This window comes from Podarcis melisellensis (genome assembly GCF_964234715.1).
Source record: "Podarcis melisellensis genome assembly, chromosome: 1".
In the NCBI taxonomy this organism is placed as follows: domain Eukaryota; kingdom Metazoa; phylum Chordata; class Lepidosauria; order Squamata; family Lacertidae; genus Podarcis; species Podarcis melisellensis.
Genome location: NC_138528.1, coordinates 30,451,819 through 30,479,203, shown reverse-complemented (window position 1 = coordinate 30,479,203; position 27,385 = coordinate 30,451,819). Strand labels below are relative to the sequence as shown.

The 27,385-nt window shown below is 44.1% G+C and overlaps 1 long non-coding RNA gene across 1 annotated transcript; it reads right to left on the bottom strand.

Annotated features, from left to right (window-relative positions):
* Positions 1-27,385, bottom strand: LOC309373441. The gene is made up of 2 exons (XR_014170024.1): positions 26,685-27,385; positions 1-1,753 (listed from the first exon to the last, which is right to left on the bottom strand). It is a non-coding gene; the product is annotated as an uncharacterized lncRNA (long non-coding RNA).

The following is a 27,385-nucleotide window of genomic DNA, read 5'->3' as shown; positions in this document are numbered from 1 at the left end:
TGTACACAGCGGAATGCAAATGGTTTAATTTACTTCCCCCAACCATTACATTTTGTAACTTTAAAAGCCCAAAGAGTCTAAGGAGAAACAAGAGAATGAACATGAAAATGAACTAGAAATGATTCAGCGTTCTACCCCAGAATAGACTTGATTCATGTTCACTTTACTCAGCAATTATGGAACCACTTTCAGGCATGGCTCAGAGATTTTTAAATAATTCAGGGGACTTCGTTAAGGCAAACAAGTTCATTCCATGTACTGATTATTATTGCATTCTTACTTTAGAGAGGGGTGCTGGTGGGATTTTTTGCCTTAGGTGTCAAAATAATGCAGCCAGTCATAGTATGCATCCTTATTTGTTGGCGGTGTGTGTTTACTGTTCTATCTCGGTCAGGAAACGTCTTGAGCTAGCTCAAATGTAGTGAGCGATGCAAGCATTCTCCCCATTTCTGCTTTGGGCAGGCTGAGGCAAGCCTTGGATGTTCTCGCAAAGATGTAAGGAAAGTCACAAACAATGGGCGGAATCCAATGCCTTTGTTTTACGGGGATTTTTGCTTGTGCAGTGTGGCTTATCCTTTTCATGTGCCTCCCAGCCCTCCACAAATCTGCTCTGGAGGATTTGGGGGAACCCTCAGAACATATTGGGGGGGTGTAGTGGGAGGAGAAGGGGAAGTTCCATTGTGTAAAGGTAAATCCTTGTGCTAACAGAAGAAGAGACTTGATTCTACAACCCACAGGATATTTGGAATTCCTCCAGAGGGCCGCAAATAGGCTGGGCAGGACCTGTGATTGGCTGATGGGTCTTCTGTTCTGCAAGCTTTCTTTAGATATATACCGACAGGCGTCAAATGAAAATGTGCAGGGGAAAGAGGTCTGCTTGTAGTCCTTTTTACACACCGAACCAGTTCTGTGTTATGCTGATTAGAATGGTAAAAGTTTTGCTATCAATTCCCATTAGATGCTGGTGTACTTTCTTGAATCCTGCATCGAAGGGGGTCAGACTAGAAGACCCTTGAGGTCCCTTCCAACTCTTATTATTCTCAGACCCTCCAATTCTTCAAATACTGACTTCGTAGTCTGCAAAAGCATGCAGTGGTTAACATTGGCCAGTAGATGGTGCAGTGGGTTGAAGATACACTTTTGACAGCAGGGATCCCTGCCAAGTTCCTGTATAAAAGCTGAGAAACATTTGCTAAATGTAGCCTGTAGAGGGTGGTACTGGAAATATGATGCGCCTACAGATAGCCTGGGGTCTTGCATATCTTAGCTGCTGTTTTCCCTTGTATCACCTCTACCAACCCTGCCACCGTACCTGTGATTTACACTAGCAAGCAAGGAGTAGATTAACATGGAGACTGGCATAAAGCTTGAATCAGCACGCCTGATTCAGAATTGGCCGTCAAGCAAATGATCTGATGTATTTATTAGATCACGTAGCCATTTGGCAACAGCTGGTTCCAAGATCCAGGGATCATCATGGCAGAGGGTCCAATGCATGGCAAAGGATGAGGACACTCGCCATTCAAGGTTGCCAACCCCACACCCCCTCAAAGTCCTCTGGAGGGCATTTATGAAGTCCAATTTTACCATCTATGCTGGGAAGCCAGAATGGCTGAAGACAGCTTCTGAAGCACCAACTTTCCCTAAAGAAACAGCAAGAAATTCCACAGCAACTTTAGGAAGTTTCTTCCATTGCAGAGCTGTTGTTATAGTTACCTCGTGTTGCTTCTTGCCTTATCTTCAGTTCTGCCTCCTTTAAAAAAAAAAAATAATTGGTTTTTTTGTAATACACAAAGAAAAAGGAAAAACACCCATTACACATAAACCATACAAAAAACAAATAGACTTAATACAAACCCACTCAAAGACACAAATGACTTCCCGTCTAATGACTTCCTTAATTCAGGTACACAAACTTGTGGCCGATACAAACTGTTATCATAATTTGACTGCATCTTAATTTATCTTAAGTCTCACATCATTCTTAAAGCTACTACTGAAGTTAATCAAATCAAATCAGTTCTGCTTCCTCATATATCTTTAAATGTTTGAAAATCCACCTCCTTGATCATATTTTCTTTAGGGCCTAGGCTAAGCATATTCCCAACTCCTCAAAGGACTTTGCCCTCAGGAAGAAAATGGATATACAGTAAATCTTTCTTGTTTACGGACTGTCTTCATTAAATGTGGCCTGCAAGCTGAACACGAATGAGACCCTTACGTTGAAAATAATGGATACAAGTTTTTTGTTCATACAGCCTAAAGTGGTTGTGGGTTTGGGGTTTGCTTTTTGTATAATAGCACCACCATATTATTGGCTCATGTTCAGTTTGAACTCCAGTTTTTCTGCCTTATCAGCCTACATTTTAGGTCATGGTTATGAGGGTCTGGGGCTGTCCAACTCCCATTACCCCTGGCAGCATAGCCAAGGGTAAGGGATGTGTGGAGTTGGAGCTGAACAGCATCCGGACGACTAGAAGGTCCCCCATCCCTATTTTAGATGTCCTACAATACTAGCAATACTATTTAACTTTTTGCAACAATAGTGTGGAATGTTTTCTACATCATCCTTGTAGCAGGCGAAGCAGGGTCATTTCAGGGAAGGCAGGGGAAAAGGAAGTGAAGGACATTCGTAGTTCTTACTAGGATGATTGTGCTATCCGCAAGTACTGCTGTTCTAAATAACCACTTTGCTGATCCTGAATACAGTTAAGCTTTATATAGAATTATTGCAAGCAATCTCTCCTGCATTTCATGACCATTTGGGATCACTGGTTGTTATTACTACGTATTTAACAAAAAATTATATGCTGCTTGCTAAAGCAAAAGACCTCTACACAGTTTAAACAATAAAGCTATCAAAAATACCAGTAAAAACAAACATTAAAAACAAATTGCATTTAAAATATAAAATAAAACCAGTACTGTAATTATAAGACACTTTCACTCATTTAAATCATGCATCAAGACAACATGCTAAAGTTACATGCCAGGGTAGGATTGCTGAAATAAAGAAGCTTTTTTTTAAGCAGGGGCAGAAAATAATACAGTGAAGGTGCCTGCCTAATATCAGTGGGCAGGGAGTTCCAAAGTATAGATGCTGCCACAATTAAAGGACCGATTTCTTGCAAAGGCAGAATGGACATTCATATGTGGCACCTGTAAACATGCCAGTTCTGCAGATCTAAGTGGTCAGGGGGGCATATATGGGGCGAGGTGATCCTTCAGGTAAACTGGCCCCAAGCTGTTGAGGGCTTTATATATTAATAGGAGCATTTTGAATCTGACCTGCTAATAAATCATCAACCAGTGCAGATCTCTGAGCTTGGGTGTTGTATGCTGACAGGTTCTGCACTGACTGCAGTCTCCAAACCAAGCAGAAGGGAAACACCTCATAGAGAGCATTCCATTAGTCCGGACTGTAAAGTTTCCCTTTATATCCACCACGTATATATGATTGCTGCCAGAAATTAATATAACACTTCGTTGTGTGTCTGGTGTAGTCTATGAAAGCTTATGCTGATAAGCCTCAAGGCTCTTTTTTGTTTTTCAAAGACAAAATCCAACATGAAATCACTAAACCAAAAATATGTTTGTTTCTGTTTCTCCATGGCTGAAACAAAACAATGGTTTCCTCTCCCACTGCAGGTGTTTAAAATAGCACAACAAAGTTCGGAAGATGGTTAGTCATTAAGGTGCCACAAGGTTGTATTTTGTTCTTATGAGGGGCCTGTATGGCATCATAGTTCCCACAATTGAGCCTTCTCCTCAGAAAGTCTGTCGGTTCTCCATGCATCCCTCCTGCCCATTGAATTAGAAAGTTACCTGCATAAAGTGACTGCAGTGACATTTCTCCTTCCCTTTCTAGCCTCCTGGGGAAAAAGGTGGCTGTGTTTGAGCTCCCAGGGAATTTGAGCCCATGTCTGCAGAGAGCTCTGGAGATTGTGGCAATTGTTGATTCTCTCCTATCTGCTGTGTCATAGTAGTCTACCCTGGCCAGGGGGAAAGTGCTGTGGTCTTTTTTTTCTGGCAAGGACCTCCAAGGCAGTACATTAAAACCTAATGTAAACAATACATGTTACATTACATTTGACCATTGCTACTTCTCAGTTGGTGCCTTGTATGCATGGGTAATAATATCATGTTGAAGTTAGCCCAGACTCCATATTGGAGCCATACGGTCAATCTCCCAAACCATGAAATTGAGGAAGTGTCACAAGAAATATGGCTCTGTTGCTACTTCCTTTGCTCTTCTTGGTAATACCTAGTATAACACAACATGTCATCTTATCACAGAACCCATGGTGTGTACATGCAATTCCCAGGTAGTCAGCAATCCATGCACTAGCCAGACCCAAACCAGCTTATTTCAACAAGATGGCGGCCTCATGCGCTTTCAGAGCATAATCTAGGATTTTATTGTATTGTGCTTTTAAAAGGTGATATTAATAGTCCGGGTGGTTGGACTAAGACCTGGGTGACCAGGGTTCAAATTTCCACTCTGCCCATGGGCAGAGGAAGCAGCTTTCCCTCCCAATCAAGTAAATAAATAAAAATACTTAACTGACCAATTGCGTTGCAGATAACTCCATTCTGCCCCTCCTAACATAAAGTCTGCCCCCTTCCCCAATAAATCCTGGCTACGCACATGACTCTGCCATTTGACTACCTGGGAATTGTATGTACACCACCATGGGTTCTGTGATGATAAAAAGCTGGAACATCAATGTAAGAAAACAAATTTTGAAAAATAAACTAAGATAAAAGAAGATTTATAAAACAGCACTTGGATAAAATAAAACAAGCCAGTTAAACTCAGGAAGAGTTAGGAACCTAGGAAAATCATTCTTATTCTTTAAAGCAGGGATGGGGAACTTCTGGCCCTCCAGATGTCTGGACTCCAATTCCCATCAGCCACAGCCAGCATGACCAGTGGTCAGGCCTGATGGGAACCGTAGTCCAGCAGCTCCTGGAGGGGCAAAGGAGGAATGGATGAAGAGTTGGAAGAAGATCAGAGAAGTGGCTAGCTCCATCCAGATTCTATGCTACTTTATTTCATAAGATTTATATATAGCTTGATTGTAAGCAACCTCAAAGCTGTTTACAAAAAGATAAAACCATAAAATTACCAATAAGAAGAATTAGCAAAGGCTAAGATAACAATGCCTGGCGTGCTCTGGTCCATGGGGTCACAAAGAGTCGGACACGACTAAATGACTAAACAACAACAACAAGATAACAATGAACTAAAAACAGATTAAAACATGCTCCAGCTTCCTAAATATCTGGGTAGGCTTGTCTAAAGAAATAAGTTTTTAGCAGGCACACACACAAAAAAAAAAGTACAGTGAAGGTGCCTGTCTGATATCAAAAGGCAGGGAGTTCCGAAGTGTAGGTGCTGCCACACTTCAAGATCTTGTTCTTATAGATGCAGAATGGATATTATGGGGCACCTTTGACAGTGCTAGTTCCTCTGATCAAAGCAGTCAAGTGGGTGTATATGGAGTAAGGCAAAGTACTAAAATAGTTCCATCTCCCCAACCACTGCAGTACAGTATTATGCCAGCAACATAGTCGTATTTTTTGCTGTATAAGACTCACTTTTTCCTTCCTAAAAAGTAAGGGGAAATGTGTGCGACTTATGGAGCGAATGCAGGCTGCGCAGCTATACCAGAAGCCAGAACAGAAAGAGGGATCGCTGCTTTCGCTGCGCAGTGATCTCTCTTGCTGTTCTGGCTTCTGGGATTCAGAATTTTTTTTTTCTTGTTTTCCTCCTCCAAAAACTAGGTGCGTCTTGTGGTCTGGTGCGTCTTAGAGAGCGAAAAATACAGTAGCTATCAAAACTTAACAGACACCCCCTTCACTGCATTGGAGTAAGTGGAAACTTCCAGAAACTTTGATCTTGCAGTGCTCATCAATATATCTTCTTCTGCATTGCAAAACGCTTGTTCCCATTGCACAGACACAATGCAAAGCTATTGTGTCCAGTTGTATGAACACCATTGTGTGGGAAGGTGTGAAATGGTTTCTGCCATCAGTACCTGCTGATTGGTGTCTTCCATGCATGACTAATGTGGGGGTGACATCAGTCACCATCAGCATGATTGGCAGGTGACAAGATAGTTTCCAAGAGCTCTGCGCAAGTGGATGTTGTTGCTGTTGCTCTCAGCTCCCTCCTCCATCGCTATTATTGTGCTTTTGACTTAATTGCCCATAAATCTTACACCATGTAGGCCCCAGGGTTGTGGCAGCCGTATTAGGTGAACCATAGGGCTTGGTCGGGTTTGCCTAATTAACATTAATTTTTATTAGGTTTTAAATTATCAGCCAAGGACACCAGCAGTTCTCTAACTATGTCCAAGTTATACAAGAATACTACTTAACAAACCTTAATGAACATCTATTATAGGAGTTTTATTTATATCATTTCCAAGTACTTTTATTAATCCCTTGTGCTGGTCCAGGGGGGAGGTTACCGTGGGGCAAGGTCCAGGACCTGAGTTGAGGGTCGGCAGACAGTCCTCCTCGGGTGAAGCGGGGTCCACAGCGAGAAGCCGGGCAAGGACAGGAACTCTGGGGGAACAGGACTGGATGCTGGCTGAAACAGCTCTTCAACGACGTTGCTCCCGCAACCTGGGACCGGGCTGACTGGCCTTTATCTTCTCTGAGGCCAGGGGCGGTCCCAGCCCCCAGGAGACCCGCCTCTCCTGGCCTTAAGGCGAGCACTCCTCCTGGGAGAAACCAGTTCCCTTCGCCTCTCTGCCCTGAGCCTCTGCAGTTCAGGAGAGGCTGAAGGGTTACTGGGCCCAGGGGGAGACTCACCTGCAGGCACTGAGTCCTCAACCACCTCTGGAGCCAGAGTGGATTCACCTGGTGCCTGCTCCTGAGGATCCGGCACAGGTGCAGGCGCTTCAGAATCAAGGCCCTGCCCCAGTTCAGCCGGCCCTGGAGGCGGGGACTCCTTTGCAGGCTGGGATTCCTCCGGTTCAGCCTCTGAATCGGATTCCCAGGCCATCACATCCCTTTTGGATACATGTATCTAGGGAGAAAGTATCAGCCTAACATTCCCTATGTATCCTTGGCATTTGTTGCATATATGGAAGCACTGGATACATATTTCGGTGTTTAATCTTTTCTGGAGATTGCACACGTGTAATTGAAGTGGAATGAACTAGGCATGGAAGCCACAATCTGCACCCACAAGGCATCATGTTCAATAAATCATCATGTTGCTGCTGTAATACAAGAACCAGGACACAGCTAGCTCCCTGTGTGAAAATGAGGTGGTAAAGTCACCTCCTGAGGACTTTCCCACTTCAGAATAAAAGTGTAAATCAAGCTTCAGTTTAAATGTGGGCTGCAAATGGCTGTATCTGCTCAAAAACTAGCAAAACAGAATAACACCCCCAAAACCCAACCCACATCATTTCAAATGTCAAACCATTTAAAGTCACCGCACCCCTATTAATACATTCATTGGAAACAAAATTCTGGGCTGGGTTAATTCAGACACCTTGACATAACAAGCAAACTCTGTAACATTGTGCCAATGTGTCAGGTCCAGAAAAAGACTCCCAAAAGTATAAACAAAAAGGAGATTAATTAGTCCATGAGTATCCCAAGTGAATGAAGTTGAGAAAGGCAATAAACAATAGGAAGGGAAAGCTAATTGGGGATAAGCAAGATCTTTTAGCTTTTGACATGTGGAATGCTGCTGTTACAAAACAAGAGCACTTACTTCTAAATATCTAATTTTATCCCGACCCTTTAACTTGAACCCTACACAGCCATTTCACATGACCTGGGTCTAATTTTTCAAAAGAACAGAAGCTGTGAGTCATGGCATAGAGTCTGTATGTTGATTTTGAGCGACCGTCTTGGAAACTCTTATATCTTGGTAGGAAAGGCTGTTGCTAGCAGAAATCATCCAGCTTGGGACTCTTGCCACTTGAAAATGAGACTGGTGCAATTCAAGTTTTTAGAAGTATTGTGCGTGTATCCCCATTAGCTTTGGGGCTGTCATTTCTAGAAAGATCTGGTGAAGAACACTGAGCGTTTCTTACACTCTATACTTTGGCAACGCTGTGAAGAGAATTCAAGATACCGGTACGTCTGTCCTGCCAATTGCTGAATCCCTAGATTGCTCATCGTTGCTTCCATTTGATCTTCCACCAGCAATGGTGCAAACAGCTAAAATATCTTCAGCTCTGTAACCAAGATAGTTGCAAGATGATCCAAACACACACACACACACACACAAAATTGTGCTAAATTGTTCACCATTTCTTTGTAGACAATCAGCTGCCTGAAGCACAACCTTGATAAATACTGAGGGAGATTTCTGGATGGTATACCTTCCCCTCCATAATGTGGCGGCAGAATATTGTGCTGCTGGTGCAGGTTGTGTTGAGTAGGGTAGCCACAGCAAACACAATCACCATGTAAGAGGTGTGAGATGGCTGTCAGCTCACTCAAACACCAGTAGCCCTTCCTGGATTGCTTTAGGAGCATATGGATCCTCTTGGAGAGACTTATTATTATTATTATTATTATTATTATTATTATTATTATTATTATTAATTTCATCTATGAATTGTTTCCTATGGGACATTTCAAAGTGATTTACAGTATAATAAAAACATATATGCAACTGTTCGATATATAGGTAACTGACAACTTGCACACATTTAAATCATGCACTTTTGGGGGGCAGAAAGAGGGTGGGCATCCAGGAAAAAGGACTTTGGCAATCCCACCCACCATTGAACCCAATGTGTTTCAACTATTTTGGCTTTAGGTACTATTCCCAGAACTTAATCCCAGCATAAATTGAGAGTCGCCTGTATAGCTAAAATAACTTCATGTGTAAATAAGCAGCAACACCATACTAATAATAATAAAAAAAGTTTACAACAACAGGCACAAACATAGGTAAAGGACTCCAGGACGGTTAAGTCCAGTCAAAGGCGACTATGGGGTTGCAGCGCTCATCTCACTTCATATCCACAGACAGCTTTCTGAGTCATGTGGCCAGCATGACTAAACTGCTTCTGGCGCAACGGAAACAGCACAAACATAAAATCTGTTCAACACAGATCCCATCTGGGATCATTACTTCCATTGATAAGGCTTGTTGAAAGAAGAACATCTTTAGCAGGTGCTGAAAAGATATCTGTATGAAGCAGTGACTCCTGTCTCCAGTGTCCTTGTAGCTTCTGCGATGTGTGTGATTGTGGCAGGCCTTTTTATGTCTCTGCAGTTGCGCAAATCAGAAGTTGAATAAACAGAGGGGGCACTGAAAATGCTCCTTGCTTCCTCCAAGGTCAGGGTCCATGTTCTTTTCCTTAAAATACCTTCCATCTCTTAGTTAGGTAACAAGTTGTTTTTTGATGGAGTTTGGTTTTCAGACTTGCATTGGTGAGCATTGCAGAACAATGCTAAACACCTAAGTGCCCACTTAGTAAACGCCAAGCATCTATTTTTCTGCTTTAGTATTTTACAGAAACCAAGTGTTTCTTTTCACTTTTGGTCACTTAATGACTTGACTATCTGAGCCTTTTGTCTCAGGAAACAAAAAGAGGGAAGAATGGACCTTCAGGCAGAGCTCAGCCCTAGAAACTGTTTTGAGTGACGAGACTCCATGAGGGCATGCAGCTATGTAATAACCCTTTTTAAAGTTTGTTGCTTTGACTTTGCATAGAGAAACACACATGCTCCTCCAGCATAATGGAGACTTCAAAGGACATGGTTTCTATGTAGGCGAGGACCCTGGCGCTTCTCTTTTTAGAAACTAACCACCAGAAGAGAGGGAGAAATGGTGTTAAACCATCAGAGAAGTCCAATACTATTTTAAGAGAACTATTTTTGAAGGCAGCTCTGCTGGTGTGGGTACTCCATCCAGGGCTGAGGTCAAGATGGGTGCATGGTTTCTTAGACATTAAATGTGGTTTCAGGAGTCCGACTGTGGGAGTTTCTTTATACCACTTGAGTGTTTCGGGGAGGAGGTCGAGAGAGTACAGGATGTCGCTGGTGCTATCTGCAGCAGCCAAAACCTGGTGCTGTAATGTCTGAGCCTGGGCTTGGAAGAGACCCCAATGATATCACCCTACAGAATTGCTAAGAGACAGAAAATGGGAAAGGAAATATTCAAAAGTTATTTCCAAGTTCTGCAAAGCAAGAAGATTAGCATGGCTTTCATCCATCTCATGATTCAAACTGAAGAACTATTTCAAGGCACAGCAACCAGAAGGGCAATTATTCACTCTCTTTTCTTTGTTCTGCCTCTCTGCTCTCAAGGTGATCACCTGCCTATTATTTTATGGTCATATGGACAAGAAAGAATGGACTGAATCACCATAGTCAGTGCTGTAATGTGAGTTGAGCCAGCCCACATTCCAAAGGATTGTGAGAACCAGCCCCAAATAAAGTGTATTTTCATAGACCAGGTTAACAACAGAAACAAAATGGGTGGAATTCAACGCTGCACTTTCCCAGTAATTCTGGCCCTGAAAGTAATGCAGCTTGTCAGGTAGAATTATGTTCACTGCTCATCTCAGTTGTGTGGGGTCTACTGTGTTTGCTTATTGGTGAAAGACAGCTTGTTTGCATCTTTTCAAAGATACTCTCTTACTGTTACCATCATCATTTATTGCCTCCTATGAATTCTGGCATTGCATCTGGGCAGAGCCCTGGCTCAAATTTAAGCCTTCCTCCATCTCTAAAACCAGAACCTGTTTGTGCATCTAGATCAGGATCATGGATCAAGCAGCATGTCAACCATACAAAAATAAGCCAGTTCCAAATATAAGTCAATTAACCACCTGAGCAAACTGTGTGATGTTCTTTATTTTTTTGCTTAGGTGTAGGCAGTCTTAAAGCTCCATTGAATTTCACACCTGAAGCAAAAAGTCACGAATGTGGATTCTTGAGTAATCCTAGTCCCCCATTTGTGCTCTTGGGGGAAGATTAGGACGCAGCAGGTGTTAACCTCCATGTAGCCCAGCCAAACTCCAGCCACCAACGGCACAAACTGTCTGACAGGCTACCTGTGGTGGTATTCCTAAACCAGGGCTCAATCCAGGCCTTTCTGCTGCACTAGCCTGGAGCTGGCCCTGCACAAGTCAAGAAAAAATTATGCCACCCACCTTCTTCCCTGGCCAGCAGTGCTTGGATGCAGCAATGGCTCCCCATTCTGTTTGCCCAGTTGCTCCCCAGGTGGAAGTCAGGATTGCTCCCCGAGATTTTGCTTGCTAGAGCATTTTGAAATCTCAGGCCTTTGTCTTTAATTTACAGTTCTGGTAATGCGGTCTTAGGAGGAAAGACTTTGGACTGGTTAATTAACAGCTAAGCAGGCAACAAATTTCAGTGGCGTCATTAAAATGATACCTTCTACTGAGGGCTAAATTTTAGATCACAAGTACCCCCCCCAAAAAAATTACCCTTGGCTCCCCAAAAAGATATTAAACATGACATTAAAAGTTATGGTAATTTTTATTACAATTTGAGAACAGATATAGATGCTTGAAGGGGGAAAATATTGAGCTAAAAATGTGCTTACCACTGAACTTTTTTTAAAAAAATTTTTTAAAAGTGATTTCCCCTTATTTCCATCTAACAGAACTGCTTATCATGGGCCCTGATACTTACTCATTTGCTTGGCCTCAGTCATCCCATCTCAGCCAACCACTGTTCAGTAACTAAAGATAGACCTTTTAGGTGGTCTGCAATTCCATACTCACAAGTGCATCAGAGCAGGACAATGTAATCATGTTCCACTGCTTCACAATAAGCCTTTAAGGAAATGGGAAGTGAGGATAGTCAGCCTGCTAACCCCCCCCCCATTGCCATTTTGGAATGGTCTGTCACAGGATCGGAGGGGAGGGGAGGGAGGCAGACTAACTGCCTCATCTTGTGAACACATTCATTTAGAATAAAGGTAAAACAGCCATATAGCCTTGGATCCTGTTTCCTTTCTGCAAATGGACTACTGGCAACACGAGAACGGGCCTTCTCTGCAGTGGCCCCCTGTCTGTGGAATGCTCTCCCTAGGGAAGTTCACCTGGTGCCTTCATTATACACTTTTAGGTGCCATGCAAAAATGTTTGATCTGATTGACATCCTATACCCTTTTAAAATGTGGCTCTTTTGGGGGGGTTGTTATTGTTGGAGATAAGCAGTGTCCAGTGCACAGCAGAATGATGAGAAGTATGAGCCAACATGCTCTATACTACTTTATTTACAGTTCAAAGCTGGTAAGTTACAGAAAAACATTTTCCCTCTGCCGGAGCAGAGAAAGCGTCATCTCTCCTCTAAAGCACGGAGAGAATCACAAACTGAAACTGCAAAGAACAGTGAAAAACAGGAAACCAGTATACGTCACATCCAGTCTCATTTCCCGTGGGAAAACCTCCAACAGTACAGACTCTGTGGAATGTAAACAACCTGTCTCGTGACAAGCACTTCGCTGCACAGAGAAGAAAGCAGAAACCAACATCCTCCCCCTTTCTGTGAACATCTCTGGGCAGCGTGTTCGTACAATATCAGTACAAACCCAACTTCTGCACATAGGTACAGTGTTGATCCCTTGATACAATCTTGGACAATACATCAGCAGGAATTTCATTACCTGGCATATAGGACACCGTTACGAGTCCCTTCTGAATACATTCCCTAGCATGTTGCAACTTCAATTGCAAGTGCTTCGTGCTTTGCTTACAACCTTCAGAATTCAGCAAAGCCAAACATGCTTTGTTGTCCTGGTAAACCTGGATTGGACATTTGACAGGAATTTTCATGTCTTTGCACAATTGTAACAACCATTCACAATCTTTAAGTGAATAAGACAGTGCATTCAGTTCAGCTTCACAAGTACTTAAGCTAACTGTTGTTTGCTTCTTGCATGACCAATCAAATAGACCCTGATTGTACTTATAGCAAACTCCAGACGTACTTTTCCTGTCTGTAGTGTCACTTCCAAAACTTGCATCTGCAAATATCTCAAGACCACCAGACTTCTGATTGTTAAATCTCAGTCTGTAATGCATAGTGCCTTTCAAATACCGCGCTATGCGTTTCAGAGCTTTCCAATCCTTAACAGTAGGATTGTTGACTTGTCTGCTTAGCAAATTACAGCTAACAGCAATGTCTGGTCTTGAACATCTGGCAATGAAGTTTAGCTTGCCTAGCACACTTCTGTACAGTGTAGTGTCAGAAAATGCTTCTTCAGTGTCATCTACCTGATAACCTGTTGTCATCGGTGTGTCTACAGGGTTAGCATCCATCAGGTTTAGTTTGCTTAACACATCAGCAATTTTCCGTGACTGGTGTACTAGAATGTTACCATCTTGATCTCTCTCTATTTCCAGAGATAGGTAGTTGTTTACCTCACCAAGATCTTTCATGTCAAAGTGCTCTTTCAATTGAGCTAGGGCGTTATTGTACATTGTGACATCTTTCCAAAAGAATAAAAGATCATCAACATAAAACAAACAATACAGTTTCTTTTGCCCCTCCTCTTTGACAAACACACATGGATCAGCTTTCCCTTGCTGAAAACCTAGAGAAAACAATACTTCAGTGAGTTTTGTGTGCCAACACCGTGCACTTTGTTTGAGACCATAAATTGACTTTTTCAGAGCACAAACAAATCCCTGTTTTACCTGTACGCCATCAGGTGGAAGCATATAAAGTGATTCACCTAGAGATCCGTACAGAAAAGCTGTATTCACATCATGGTGACTAATGTGTAGATTTTCCTCTGCAGCTAGCTTGAGCATAAGCCTAATGCTCTCATACCTCACTGTGGGTGAGTAGGTCTCGTGATAGTCTTCACCTGGTACCTGAGCAAATCCTCTGGCTACCAATCTGGCTTTGTGTCTGACTATCTTGCCATTTTGATCAGTCTTCGCTTTGAAGACCCATTTGCTTCCAAGCAATTTAATTCCTGGAACTATTGGAACTAGGTCCCATGTTTTGTTCCTTTCCAAGGAATCAAGCTCAGCCTTCATGGCATTTAACCATGGCTCAGCTTCCTTTGAATCCAAATCCTGGATTTCTTGGAAACTTGAAGGTTCAAAAACCTTCTTGGAGCTTTTAACAGTTGTTACTGCTATCTTAGCAAACTCATCAGCAAATCTCTTTGGAGGTCTGCCTTTTGTGGCTCTCTGTGACCTACGAATTAGCCTTAAGTCTTCAACACTCTCCTCTTCCTTCTTAGGAGAAAAACGACCTATTGTGAACAATGGTTCTTCCAATTCTTGATCAGAGCTTTCAGAGGGTCGCATAGAGGCTTTCGCACTCTTGAAATCCTCTGAATCACCCGATTCAGTTTCAGTTTCAGACTCAGAATCAGAACCTTCATCAGTGGGTGTGGGTTGTTGTGGTTGCTTTTGACTATCCTCAGTCTCATCACTGTCATCAGGATAACATTGGAAAATTCCCACATTCTCCCCCCACTTGGCATTGTACTCAACACTTCTTGTGAGCTTAATTTCCTTAGAGTCAGTCATCATTATTCTGTAAGACCCTTTCTGATAACCTAGAAAGATACCATGCAATCCACGCTTGTCTAACTTGGAGTTTTGTGGTGAGTGAACCCACATGTCAGAACCAAAAATTTTCATGTGTTTGATGTATGGCTTCTTGCCAAACATCTTCTCATAGGGGGTACAACCAATCGCTGAAGATAACCTGCGATTATAACTGTAAGTGAAACATGAGAGAGCTTCGGCCCAATAACTCTCTGGAAGATTTGCATCATGCAGCAAGGTTTTTAACCCTTGAAGCAACGTTTGATTTGCTCGTTCCGCAAGTCCATTCTGCCATGGCGAGCGAGGACTAGACAAATCGTGTTGAATTCCTTTCTCAGCCAGAAAAGCTTCAAACTGCTGAGAAGTGAATTCTCCCCCCCGGTCAGTGAAAAGAATCTTTATCTTCTTACCATGCACATTTCCCAACCAAGCACAGAATTCCTTGAACCTAGGAAAAGCCTCTGATTTCTGCTTGAGATTGTACACAAAAATATACCTGGAAAATGCATCAATAAGAACCATGAAGTACCTATTTCCACCCAAAGAGGGCGCTAGTGGTCCAACCAAATCAGCATGAATAATTTGGTATGGTTCTGTAGCTTGCCTACTAGACACCTTACCTTTCGCAGCCACTTTCACCTTGTTTGCTGCGCATGCCTTGCACTTCATGTGGTACCTGCAGGGTTTAATAGTCATACCTTCAACCAAGGCAGGCATTTTAGATACTGCCTCAAAATGCAAATGACCAAATTTCCTGTGAAAAGCGTGAATACATTCTGCATGCAAACTTTTGTTAGAACTTGCAATGCAACAAATGTCATCCTGCACAACATCATCATAATACAAAACAAACAAACGATCAGCAAATTCAGCATACAATTGATAATCATTTTTCTTAGTGATGATGCATCTATTGTTCTTAAAGGAAACGTCAATCTTCTTCTCAACCAGCTGTCCAACGCTGAGCAGATTATGTTTCGCATCCGGCACATAAAGAACATCCTGTATCGATAAGTCCAAACTGTGAAGAACAACAGTTCCGTAGCCTTTACTGGGGATTGTGTGGTCATCCGCCTGGTGAATTGCACCTTCCTGCGGTGTAAAAGACACGAACAATCGCTTATCGTTGCACATGTGATGCGTTGCCGCTGAATCAACAACGAAGAAAGATCTAGACTTCTTCTGGACCTCTGCAACCTCTGCAACCTTTGTAACCTTTGGAGCGTAGCGTGAGACCATTGCCTTGTGCTGCGTTGTCCTGGACACCGGACCTTTGCCTTTGCTCTGGCCTTTTCCACGCGATGAGCTTCCACTGCGCTGCTCTGTCTTGGCCCTGGGATATTTGCATTCCCTCTTCATATGGCCTAGACGTCCACACGAGTAGCATTTCACTGCCTTCAAAGCTTTGGCGCCATCTGGTGGTTCCACTGCACTATGGGATGACATCTGTGAAGTCTCCCCATTTCCCATGCAGCCAGCACCCCGGCGATCTGCTTCATTCTGAATCATGGCAGTATCACAGGCTACTGTGAGTTGAGCATTTGGCTGATCAGTGGTATCAAATTCCCCACTTGCTTCATCCAGCCTTCTGCAGCTAGCCATCATGACTTTGGCATTTGCCTCTTGCGTCATCTATGCTGCTTTAAATCAAGCTGCTGTATACATGCTGCGTTTGTGTACAGCTGCTTCAATCCAAAAGCAAATTCTAAACAGCCTCTGCCTTGCCTGTGCTGCTCTTCTGCTTAACTGCTTTGCTTATCTGCAGCTGCTTCAAACTGCATTCCAAAAGCAAGTTCAAAAGTGAAAGTCCCCAAGTGCTTTCTCTATGTTGCCCTTTAATTCTTGCTGCGTCACATCTGCAGCTGCTTGCTCCAACAGCATTTGTAAAAGTTACTTTCGATTTCCCCCAGCATAGGAAAGTGTTGCCCTTTTAGCCTTTTGCCTGTGCCTCGGCAAAAACCGGCTATTAAAAGTTCAAAGTCCAGCCATAAAGCCATTAATTAGAAGCTGGCAGGCTGCCCGGAGCAGTAGCACATACCTTCATCAATCATTTTGACGCGCAGAGCAGATACCGTGCGTTCCGTCTCTCTGCCGCTGTTCCGATACTTTGCCGGCTCTCCGTTTCTTTGCTCCTTTGTTCCTTTGCCAGGAGCCCGACTTCTGGAGTCCATTCTCAAAACACTGCGTTTTTCTGGGCCCATAACCAAATGTTGGAGATAAGCAGTGTCCAGTGCACAGCAGAATGATGAGAAGTATGAGCCAACATGCTCTATACTACTTTATTTACAGTTCAAAGCTGGTAAGTTACAGAAAAACATTTTCCCTCTGCCGGAGCAGAGAAAGCGTCATCTCTCCTCTAAAGCACGGAGAGAATCACAAACTGAAACTGCAAAGAACAGTGAAAAACAGGAAACCAGTATACGTCACATCCAGTCTCATTTCCCGTGGGAAAACCTCCAACAGTACAGACTCTGTGGAATGTAAACAACCTGTCTCGTGACAAGCACTTCGCTGCACAGAGAAGAAAGCAGAAACCAACAGTTATTGGGTTGTCGTTTTTATGTTGATTATATATATTGTGGTTTTTATGTTGATCTTTTCTGTGAACTGCTCTGAGACCTCTGGGTATAGGGAGGTATATAAATTCAATCAATAATAATAATAATAATAATAATAATAATAATAATAATAATAATGGTGGTGGTGGTGGTTTTTACTGAAGGGAGTTGTGGGAGTCCAACAACATGCAAGAGGTCACAATTCAGACTGCAATGGGTACTGTGTAAAAAAGAATAAAGTGTGATTAAGAAAACTAAATGGGTAGATATGCTTCACCTCAATGGAACATTTAAAGAAACAGTTCTTCTAGATATAGGACAATGGCAGAATTTGTGAGGCATGGTTTGGGGGATGAGTGGAGACCACGGTGAAATCCTTCCCTTTTCATGGCTGGAAAATGAGCTCTGGAATAGAAAAAAGTGTGTGTCACACTGATACAGTAGACTAGGAAGTGAAACCTAAAAACCACCTTCCTTCCCTCTCCCCAAAGAGACGGCTGAAGAATGAATTCACGTATTGCTCACAGCTGAAACAGGAACTTGGTGCTTATTGACAACTGCGGGGCCTTGTCCTTCTGTCTGAGGTTTACAATTATATTTGTGGCTACTTATTCCTATTCAAAGGCAGCTTAAAAGAGTTTTGCTGTCTCTGTCTTCAGCTTCTTAAAGTATCTAAATACCGTACTTCAGCCTTGAGCCATTTCCCTGGGCAAGGCTGCCTGAGAGGAATTCTGCATGGTGACCCGGCCCGCCAGACCCTTTTAACTCAAAGCCTGGCCAACCACCATCTTCTGGCTCAGGAGATAAAGGTCTAGGTAGCTGCCCTGCACTATGCTTGCTGCATAGTAGTGGAAAGGATCTCCAATAAGCAGGGGTCTGCAGGCCCCTTGGACTGACAGAACCACCTCCCACAATTCCTGCAATGCACCCACTATTATTTTTGCGCACGTTCAAGTTGCCCTTGAATGTTTTTACCCCTTTGTAGCATTGACACCGTCTTGACACTGTGGCTTCCCTGGGTGCTTCTACATTTCTCTTTATGTATGAAGGGCATTGTACTTGAAATGCATGCTTTAGTGAAGTATTTTTCCAATGAAGCATTGTGTCTGTTGTTCTTATTCTGTAGCTGCAAGCAGAAGTATATTTGACTAATGTTGCACTCTGGAAGTCACTGGGACACTGATGATGATGAGTTTCCTCCACCCCCCTCCCATTCATCTAATGGGAAGTTACAAAAGGGAAAAAAAACATGAATGAGGGGATGAATTGAATGAACTGAGTGTTTCTGCTCAGTGCTTGCCTGACTAAGGAGAGCAAGATGGTGACTCAAAGCCTGTGGAGAGCAATGTAGACAGGACAGGTTCATTTGCAAAGCTTGGCAGCACAATGGATAACCAGACACTCTGGGTGGCTTCCAGCACAGATAAAAACATAATAAAATGTCAAACTTTAAAAACTTCCCGATTCAGGACTGCCTTCAAATGTCTTCTAAAAGTTGTGAAGTTCTTTTTCTCCTTGACGTCTGATGGAAGGGCATTCCACAGGGCAGGCACCATTGCCAGAAGGCCCTCTGCCTGGTTCCCTGTAACTTCACTTCTCACAGTGAAGCTGGACCTCAGTGTCCAGGCTGAAGGGAGTGGAGATACTCCTTCAGATGAACACTCCTGCAGATACCCTCAAGGGGTCCTTTACCTTTTTTTACCACTGTGCAGTGGCACAGAACTGTAGAGCCACCTTTCTGACATCACTGCAGCTTACCTGAATGGGGCTGGGCCAGGATGGTGGCATGGCCGGGGTTATGCAGGTGCCCCAGCAGAGCCAATGCAGCTCTCTTGCATTGGCTCTGCTGGCGTTGTGTCCTCGCTGCTGAACCCCAGCACCGTCTGGGTAAGCTACAGTGATGCCAATTTTTGGAGAGCTGCTCCACCCCATGCTGCCTCAGGCCACAGCTGTACTTCTCTAATGTCAATTGAGGTTTAAAGACTGTCTCAAGGCAAATCTTTAAAAATGTAGTATAAACACTGATAACTCGGAAACACTGGCCTGCAAGAGCTCCAGTTGGAGAACAGCCTTTACCAAAGGTGTCATGGGCTGTGAAGACACCTGAACTCAGGACTCAAGGGAGAAACATGCTAAGAGGAAGGCACGCTTGGCAAATCCACACTGTGATCAACTCCTGCCCGGAAACCAATGTCCCCACTGTGGAAGGACTTGTCAATCCAGAATTGGCCTCCACAGTCACCTACGGACTCATCGCTAAAACCGTGTTTATGGAAGACAATCTTACTTGGCTATGAATGATCACCAAAGAAGACATCCTTAGATGCTGATATCTTACAGATTCCAGATTTTCCTCCGACTTTTCTACCCTCTCATTCCAAGTTGCTTCTACCATTTCTCGCTCACACACCGATCTCACAAATGTCATCCTTAGTGGGCTGTGGAACACGCCTGCCTCTGAGTCCCTTCAGACCTTTCAAGGAAGATGCGGCCATTTCTGGGCTATTGGGACTGATTATCCAGCAAGCACTCTAGCAAAAGGCGCTTCTGGCCCGTTTAGCCTCTGACCATTAATAAAGTTTAACAACCACCAACAACCATTAATACAGCAGTCCTCCTGGTCCCATAAACGCTCCCCCTGTCCAAAAGTCCCAATGTAGGGACCAATTAGAAGAGACATGTCTTTTGCTAAGCACAGAATGGGAAAATGGGAGCCCGAACAGCAGTCACCGGTGGCTATGAAAGCGGTCAGGCCTGTTCGACACTGAGTGAGAAATTCAGCCTGATAATCCTGCCAATCCCAGGTCAAATGCTAATGTCCCTTCTCCAAACTTCCCGGCAACCAGTCCAATAACAGTCTTCAAAATGTGCAGGTTCTGGGCTCTTGGTACCAGATTAGCTCTTCTGCTTCCTTTAATTTAGAAAGGTCCTGCAGAGCTGGACAGCTGCCAGTCAGTCTGTCAAGACGGGAACTATTTTGGGAATTTTTATGATGGAATAATATTTTTTTGGTAAACAAACGGAAAGCTGTTATACAGGGACCTTCACCTCTCAGCTCCCGGTTCACCTCCCTCACTGCTTCAAAGCCACAGTGGTTGCACTGTCCATCATGGAGAACTCCCCTCATAGCTCTTGTGGGGACAAAATAAACAGCAGCTTTTTGCTCTCTTTTCATTAACTCTTCAACACAAAAATGTGAGTAAGCGGGGGGGGGGGAGCCTTTCTGGTTGAATGGGCAGAGTTAAGCATTTGCCCACTGGATTTAATCTTTCAAAGTACCTCAAGACATACTGGCATAGTGCCAGCAATGGGAACTCTGCAAATACACATGCAGCATGCTCTGTTTGCCATTTTAAAAATCACCACAACTCTTCTTTCCCACTTTGCCATTCAGCACTTTAGCTTTCAGTAGTGAAGCCTAGCCAAGAACAGACCGAACAAACAGGATAGAGAAGGGGAGTGTTCTGCTCTGTTGGCCCTGGTCATGATTAGCCAAACGGAATAATCTGACAATTGGTTTTGGGGGGGGGGGGGAGAGCGGGTGGACTGAACTCTCCATACCATGATTTTAAGTCCTAACAAACTGATTCCATTCTGGTTCAAGTGGAATCCATCCCTTTAGTACAGGTCTGGCTTGTCCCAAGATGTGTATATTTCATTTCCCCTTAAATTATACATATTGGTAAAGGGCAAATGCAAATTATTTTGGCGGGAGGGGGGAGTCCATGGCAGAACCACCTCTTCCTAAGTCCTGATGGATTCTTGCTGATAAGCCCCTTCCTTCCTTCCTTCCTTCCTTCCTTCCTTCCTTTCTTCTTCTTCTTCTTCTTCTTCTTCTTCTTCTTCTTCTTCTTCTTCTTCTTCTTCTTCTGTAATTCAGTTTTTAAAAAGCATTTTTATTTATTTTAAAATATTTATATACCATTACATATCAGAGAGGTTTACAACAATTATACTTGAAACCATACAATGATTGAAAATCACATAAAAAGTGACTCAGAAATCAGCTATTATGGAAAGATGCATTCTTAATTGTCTGCTTAATTCCCTCCCACTGGGAACTGATTGCCTTCTTAATTCCCTCTCACTGTTTTCTATGGAAATGAAAACAACTACATTGGCTACACAGGGCCAACATAGTTTTTCTCCCTTTGGGGGGGACTGTTATAGGAGGAGAAAGCTTTGGATCTTGTGCACCGAAGACCTCTCTTGATCCACTCGCTGGCTCTCAAAGTGAACCATTCACAGTGGGATCAGGTGTTAAACAGGGTTATGTTATTGCCCCAACTCTATTAATTATTTTCATTGCCATGATCCTACACTTTGTCGAAGGGAACTCCCCACCAGAGTAGAAATCATATATCAAACAGATGGAAAGCTCTTCAATCTGAGCAGGATGAAAGCAAAGAGTAAGATTACAGTAACTTCCGTCATAGACCTTCGGTATGCTGATGACAACCTCCAAACCATCCTAAATATCTTTGCAGAACCTTACGAAAAACTTGGCCTACCACTCAACATCCAAAAAACCAAAGTGCTGCATCAACAAGTACAAAATAACCCCTCTGAAGCGCCACAAATCCAACTCAATGGTGTAACTTTGGAAAATGTTGATCACTTTTCCTACCTAGGCAGTTATCTCTCCCCAAGGGCCAACATTGATGCTGAAATCCAGCATCGCCTGAGTCTGCAAGTGCGGCTTTCTCCCGATTGAAGGGCAGAGTGTTTGAGGACCGGGACATTCGCAGGGAAGCCAAAATGCTGGTTTGCAAAGCTATTGTACTACCAACCTTACTATATGCTTGTGAAACATGGACCACTCATAAATGCCATCTCCAACTCCTCGAAAGATTCCATCAACGGTGTCTCTAAAAATTTTACACATCACTTGGGAAGACAGGCGAACTAATATCAGTGTACTGGAAGAAGCAAAGATAACCAGTGCTGAAGCAATGATTCTTCAACATCAACTTCATTGGACTGGTCATGTTGTGCGGATGCCTGATGATCGTCTTCCAAAGCAACTACTCTAATCCAAACTTAAAAATGGAAAGCGTAATGCTGGTGGTCAACAAGAGAGGTTTAAAGACCGTCTCAAGGCAAATCTAAAAAAATGTAGTACAAACACTGACAACTGGGAAACACTGGCCTAGGAGCGCTCCAGTTGGAGAACAGCCTTTACCAAAGGTGTCATGGACTTTGAAGACACTCAAACTCAGGACGCAAGGGAACATGCTAAGAGGAAGGCACGCTTGGCAAATCCACACCGTGATCAACTCCTGCCCAGAAACCAATGTCCCCACTGTGGAAGGATGTGTGGATCCAGAATTGGCCTCCACAGTCACCTACGGACTCATTGTTAAAACCATGTTTATGGAAGACAATCTTACTCAGCTACGAGTGATCTCCAAAGAAGAAAAAGAGTATCCTGCCCCTTCAGTCCTCTTCCCAGTCCTACAACCACCAGAGCATTCATGGCAAAGGAAGGTCAATCAAATGTGGAATCTGAAGGTATCCATTATACAGCCATAAAAAGACAATATTTTATACAACTGTTTGCACACACAGGTGTCCACAGGGGAGGGCAAGAAGAGAATCATCCCCTCCCCTCTGGTGAACTGTAATTTTCAAATCCCCTGCTTTCATGTCTTAAAAAGTGTAGAACCTGGTAAATGAAGGAAAATGTGCATGCTTATCTTGTTTATTGTTTTGAAATTTGAAAGCCATCCTGGGTATTTGACTGAAGGGCATTTGAATGTATAAGCACACAATACAGTTTTGTTGAGTACTTGTTGACAACCTTTGATTTTGGATTTATCTCCTCTACTTGCCCTTCTCTTCCTGTGAATTTTCTCACACAGATTTCTCCACACCACAGATAATTGACAGCACTTCTTCTTTGAAGAAGGGAGGGAATATTATTCCCACTTCTGTTTTATACAGAAGGCTTCAAGTATAGTCAATATCTTAGCTAAGGTCTCAGACTAAAATTTATGTGCAAAAACCTGCTGAATTCCTGCCCATCACCTTCTACAAATGAGAACTCACCAGGGAACTTCATTTTCGGGGACTGCACAAAATTCCAGTCATTTCAGGCTTAGGATACCTCTTCCTGCTTTTGTCCTCATTTTCCATCTCACTTCCCTCTCACCTCCTTGGCTTCTGTCCTCTTCATTTTAATTTGCAAGAGAGAAAATTCCAACCCCACCCAATTTTTTCTGTCTCACCTGAGCTAGTCACATGCTCCCCTAATTATCTTCTCATAGATTCCCGTAAGACACATCTCACAAGACCGATATTCTTTTTCACTTCGCATGCCTCTGTACAATTCTTACATTTAGGGTTTCTCACAGGGACATGGAATGTGGGACCTTCTGGATCACAGTTTCCAAACATGGCTCTCCAAAGGTTTTTGGACTACAAGTCCCATCATGGGCGTAGCCAACGGGGGCAGCTGCCCCCTCCAGATCAAGAAAAACAACAGAAATAACTAACTGGCCAATCACATTGGTTCTGCCCCTCCCTAACAAAAGTCCTGCCCCCCCTCAAATCCTGGCTATGCCCAGGATTCCCGTCATACCTGACCACTAGTCTTGGTAACAAGAGATGATGGGAGTTGTAGTCCAATAACAGCTGAAGACCCAAGTTTAGGAGGCACTGCTCTGGATGTTGCTGAAGCACATGAACCTTCAACCCTGACAAACTGGCATTGTTGGCTGGGGCAGATGTTGTTGGAATCAAACAACATCTGGAGCGCCCCAAGTTCCCCATCCCTGGTGTAACGTGTGACAACTTTATGTTGTGTGTCAAATCTACATCATATATGATCATCATGCTGCAACCCACATTCAGGGATCACACAGCTTTTAACTTGCAAACGGCCATGAGTTTCGTAACACGTGAAGCAGCCCTAGGGGTATCAAATTCAGTGTGTTCATATAGCTAAATAACTAGATTTCTTAGTCATGTCTTATGCCTGCAAAAAAACAGAGCGGAGCCATAACAAGTACTACACCTTTAAAAAGTTATAATCCTGTGTTTTCTAGAAGATAAAAGCTGTGTGAAACCAACTTATGATCCCTTTCCCTTTTGCTGTGATAGTTAGCTGCAGAGAGAAGTCCCCCCCCCCTCACAGGCTTCGGCCTGCAATGACCCATTAGTCCTGTGTTATTTATGACTTTATAAGCTGTTCCCTTGGAAATAATGGGTGTAGTATCCCAAATGTGGTCTATGATTTCATTGCAGGATCAGGACGGAGGAACAGATGGTTTCTTCCTCCCTCCGAGCACCACCACCAAATCTATTCTTTCATATCGGCAGAGTTGTGGGCAGGTGGCCTAGAGTACCTTAGGACCATGTGGCTCAAACGTGTAGTAAGGGACAGGAAGTTTTACAATCAAGAAAACTGTCTTGTATTTTACTTTTTTGTAGGGTGGGGGGCACTTGTGCAGCGCTGGTTACCCTCCCTCACATTGATCCCTTCCCCCACATATACGCTGAAGTTAGTATTTTCCAATGAATCGCTTTGAATAACATAGTTATTGTCCTGGAGGCCTGGGACTTTACACGAGCGTACTTCTTAAAAGATACCAGGGGACCCTGACATCAGGCCGCAGGGAGTTAAGTAAGCTTGATGGGAGTTTGCTTACAAGCACAGAAGCCTGCGCTAACAGCCCTGCTTTGTGTCATTCGGAAGCACAGGCTCCAGCCCTTTCCGATTTCTCACCTGTCCAGACTGGTTGAGAGAAAATGTCTCTTTATTGAGGGCTGAGAAGAAAACCGCACCTATTGCCGCTTATTCCCCTGTGCAGTGTTAACCCTTCGCTTCCAGGGAGTCTCAACAGGATATCCCTGGACCATAAACACTGTGTGTATTCAGCCAAGATTCTCTCTGGTGTTGTTTTATTATTATTATTTTTAAAACCCGAGGTATAGTTAACCCTTCACTCACTAGCACAGAGCTTCCTTGGGGAGCTTTCCCTCAGGGGTATTATTCTTAACCCTCGGCTGAATTTCACCCAAGTACAAGTGGGTCCAACAGTCAAGAAGGCGGTTTCTGCACCTGGTGTAGAAGGAAGTGAGGAGCAGATGGAGCTTGTCAACCTGGAAAGGTAGCCCGTCTAGGAGAAGGAAAACTCTTGATCCTAAACCTTGTGAGATATCTCCGGAAGAAGATAAGGCTAAGAAGTAAACCCTATACAAATCCGGAACAGAGTCCCTAAGTCAGTCAGATAGGGCCTTGTACGCCTCCTTTCGGCAATTCCCGCAGCCAAGCTGGTGCCAAAGCTATCCCTGTGTTTTCCTTTGGACTACATCAGCGGAGCTGAGAGGTGCGTCTTGTTATCTGGGCAGCCAAGGGCCTCCATACACGCTGCCCAGGCATGTGCCCCAGAGAGGTCACTTCAGTGCTGCTAATACAGCAAAAACAACATGGGAGGCAGTAGTTTTGATTAAGGCTGGCATATAAATATATTTTAAATAAAATAAAAATAAATTGCCCTGTTCACTCACTCCCACCATCCCTCCCTGGCTTTCCAGTAGCCATTTGCCCTGCCTTAAAATAGCTCTCTTTGAGAGTTCCTTAATGGCAGAAAACTAACCCAGTATACTCTTCTACAACCCAGCAATTACGTAGCCAATATGGAAATGTAAAACTGAAAATTCAAAGTACCGGTATGTTGCTGATATCTTGTATTGGGCTTACGGAGGCTACAGTAGACATATGTCAACTTTTGGCTTCCACTGAGCTCTGCACTGAACTCCCTGATGAAGACTTGAGTGAAATAAAGAAAGTTCCACAACTTAAGGAGACGTTTCAGCTTCCAGAGTAGCCTGTTGCTGTAAATAAACAAGAGTCCTGTGCAGTGGCGTAGCGTGGTTTGTCAGCACCCGGGGCAAGGCAAGTAATATGCGCCCCCTAACCCAGGTAGGGACAGAGAGCTGCGAGCGCCCCCCCCCCAGATGTTGCGCCCGGTGCGGCCGGCCCCCCTGCACCCCCCAGGTCCTGTGGCACCTTCAAAACAAACTGATTAAGGGGTAACTTTGTGTGAAATAAGAGTTCACCTGAGGCATCTCTTTATGGATGTTGGTCTTGGAAGATGCCAAAACGTTGTTATTTCAGAGTGTTCATTTGGAGCTGATTCAGCGCATGCCCTGTGCGCCAGTACAGTGTGGTGTAGTGGTAAGAGCATCAGGCAAAGACAAAGGAGACCTGAGTGCTTGTTCCCACTCAGCCACCAAATCTCCCTGGGTGGCCCTGGGCCAGTCACTGCCTCTCAGCCTCACCTACCTCACAGGGTTGTTGTGAGGATAAAATGGGGAGAGGGAGAATCATATGCACCACCTTCCCTCCCCTTGGAGGGAAGGTGGCATATAAATGTCATTTGAAAAATGAATCCCTAAGCAGCAAGCAAGGTTCAGCACACTCTCTTTCAGTCCAAAACTGTGGCTGTTGTCTAGCAATCCTGTGCTAGCTGTTACCTCTTTCCTCCTTCCTCTCTCCCTCGCCTCTTTCAGTGTTTCAATAGAAAACCAACCGGCCAGTGCCAGCTGCACAGGAGGTCTCAGTTCCGATAAACGAGCGCTGTCTTTTCTTTACCTGCTTTGTATCCTGCCCTGAAAGAGGCCAACACGGCAAGCACCGCCTCGTGAACCCTTCCTTCTCCAAGAACTCGGCGGCTTCCTCCGCCCCAGCTTATGCAACCTTGCGGGCTGCCACCTTTCGTCACCCAAACAAAAGGTGCTGCGCCTTGACTTGAGCAGCGCCTCCGCCACGTGGGAAAAGCCTGCACCCATCATGGGGTCGCTGCCAGGCAGCTGCAGCTTTTGTTGCCAAGAAGAAAGCTTCCCCGTCCTAAATCCCCGAATAACTAAGGTTCCCACCCCATCAATGGAAGGGCGGAGGAGATATTATTATGGCCGCCGCTTCCTCCCTTCCTCCACCCCCCCTTGAGGGGTTTCCAGGCTCCCGCTCGGCTTCCGCGCTCCATTTCCCAGCCAGCTACAATTATATAATTCTAAAGATGGAAGGGACCCCGAGTGTCATCCAGCCCAACCCGTTACAATGCAAGATTCGAACCCACGACCCGGGGATTAAGAGCCTCGTGCTCTAGCTCTACCAAGCGCCCCAGCCAGCCGGCCCTCTACGCCGCTTCCCGGCCTGCTCCCTCCCTGCCTGCTTTTCCTCTGATTTCTCGGAAGAATTCCCGCCTGCTGGCCTCCTTCGCCGCCGCTGCCCGAGTGTTGTGATGTTGTTTTCCCTTCGTCGCTATGGGCGGGGAGTTCCGACCGGGAGCGAAA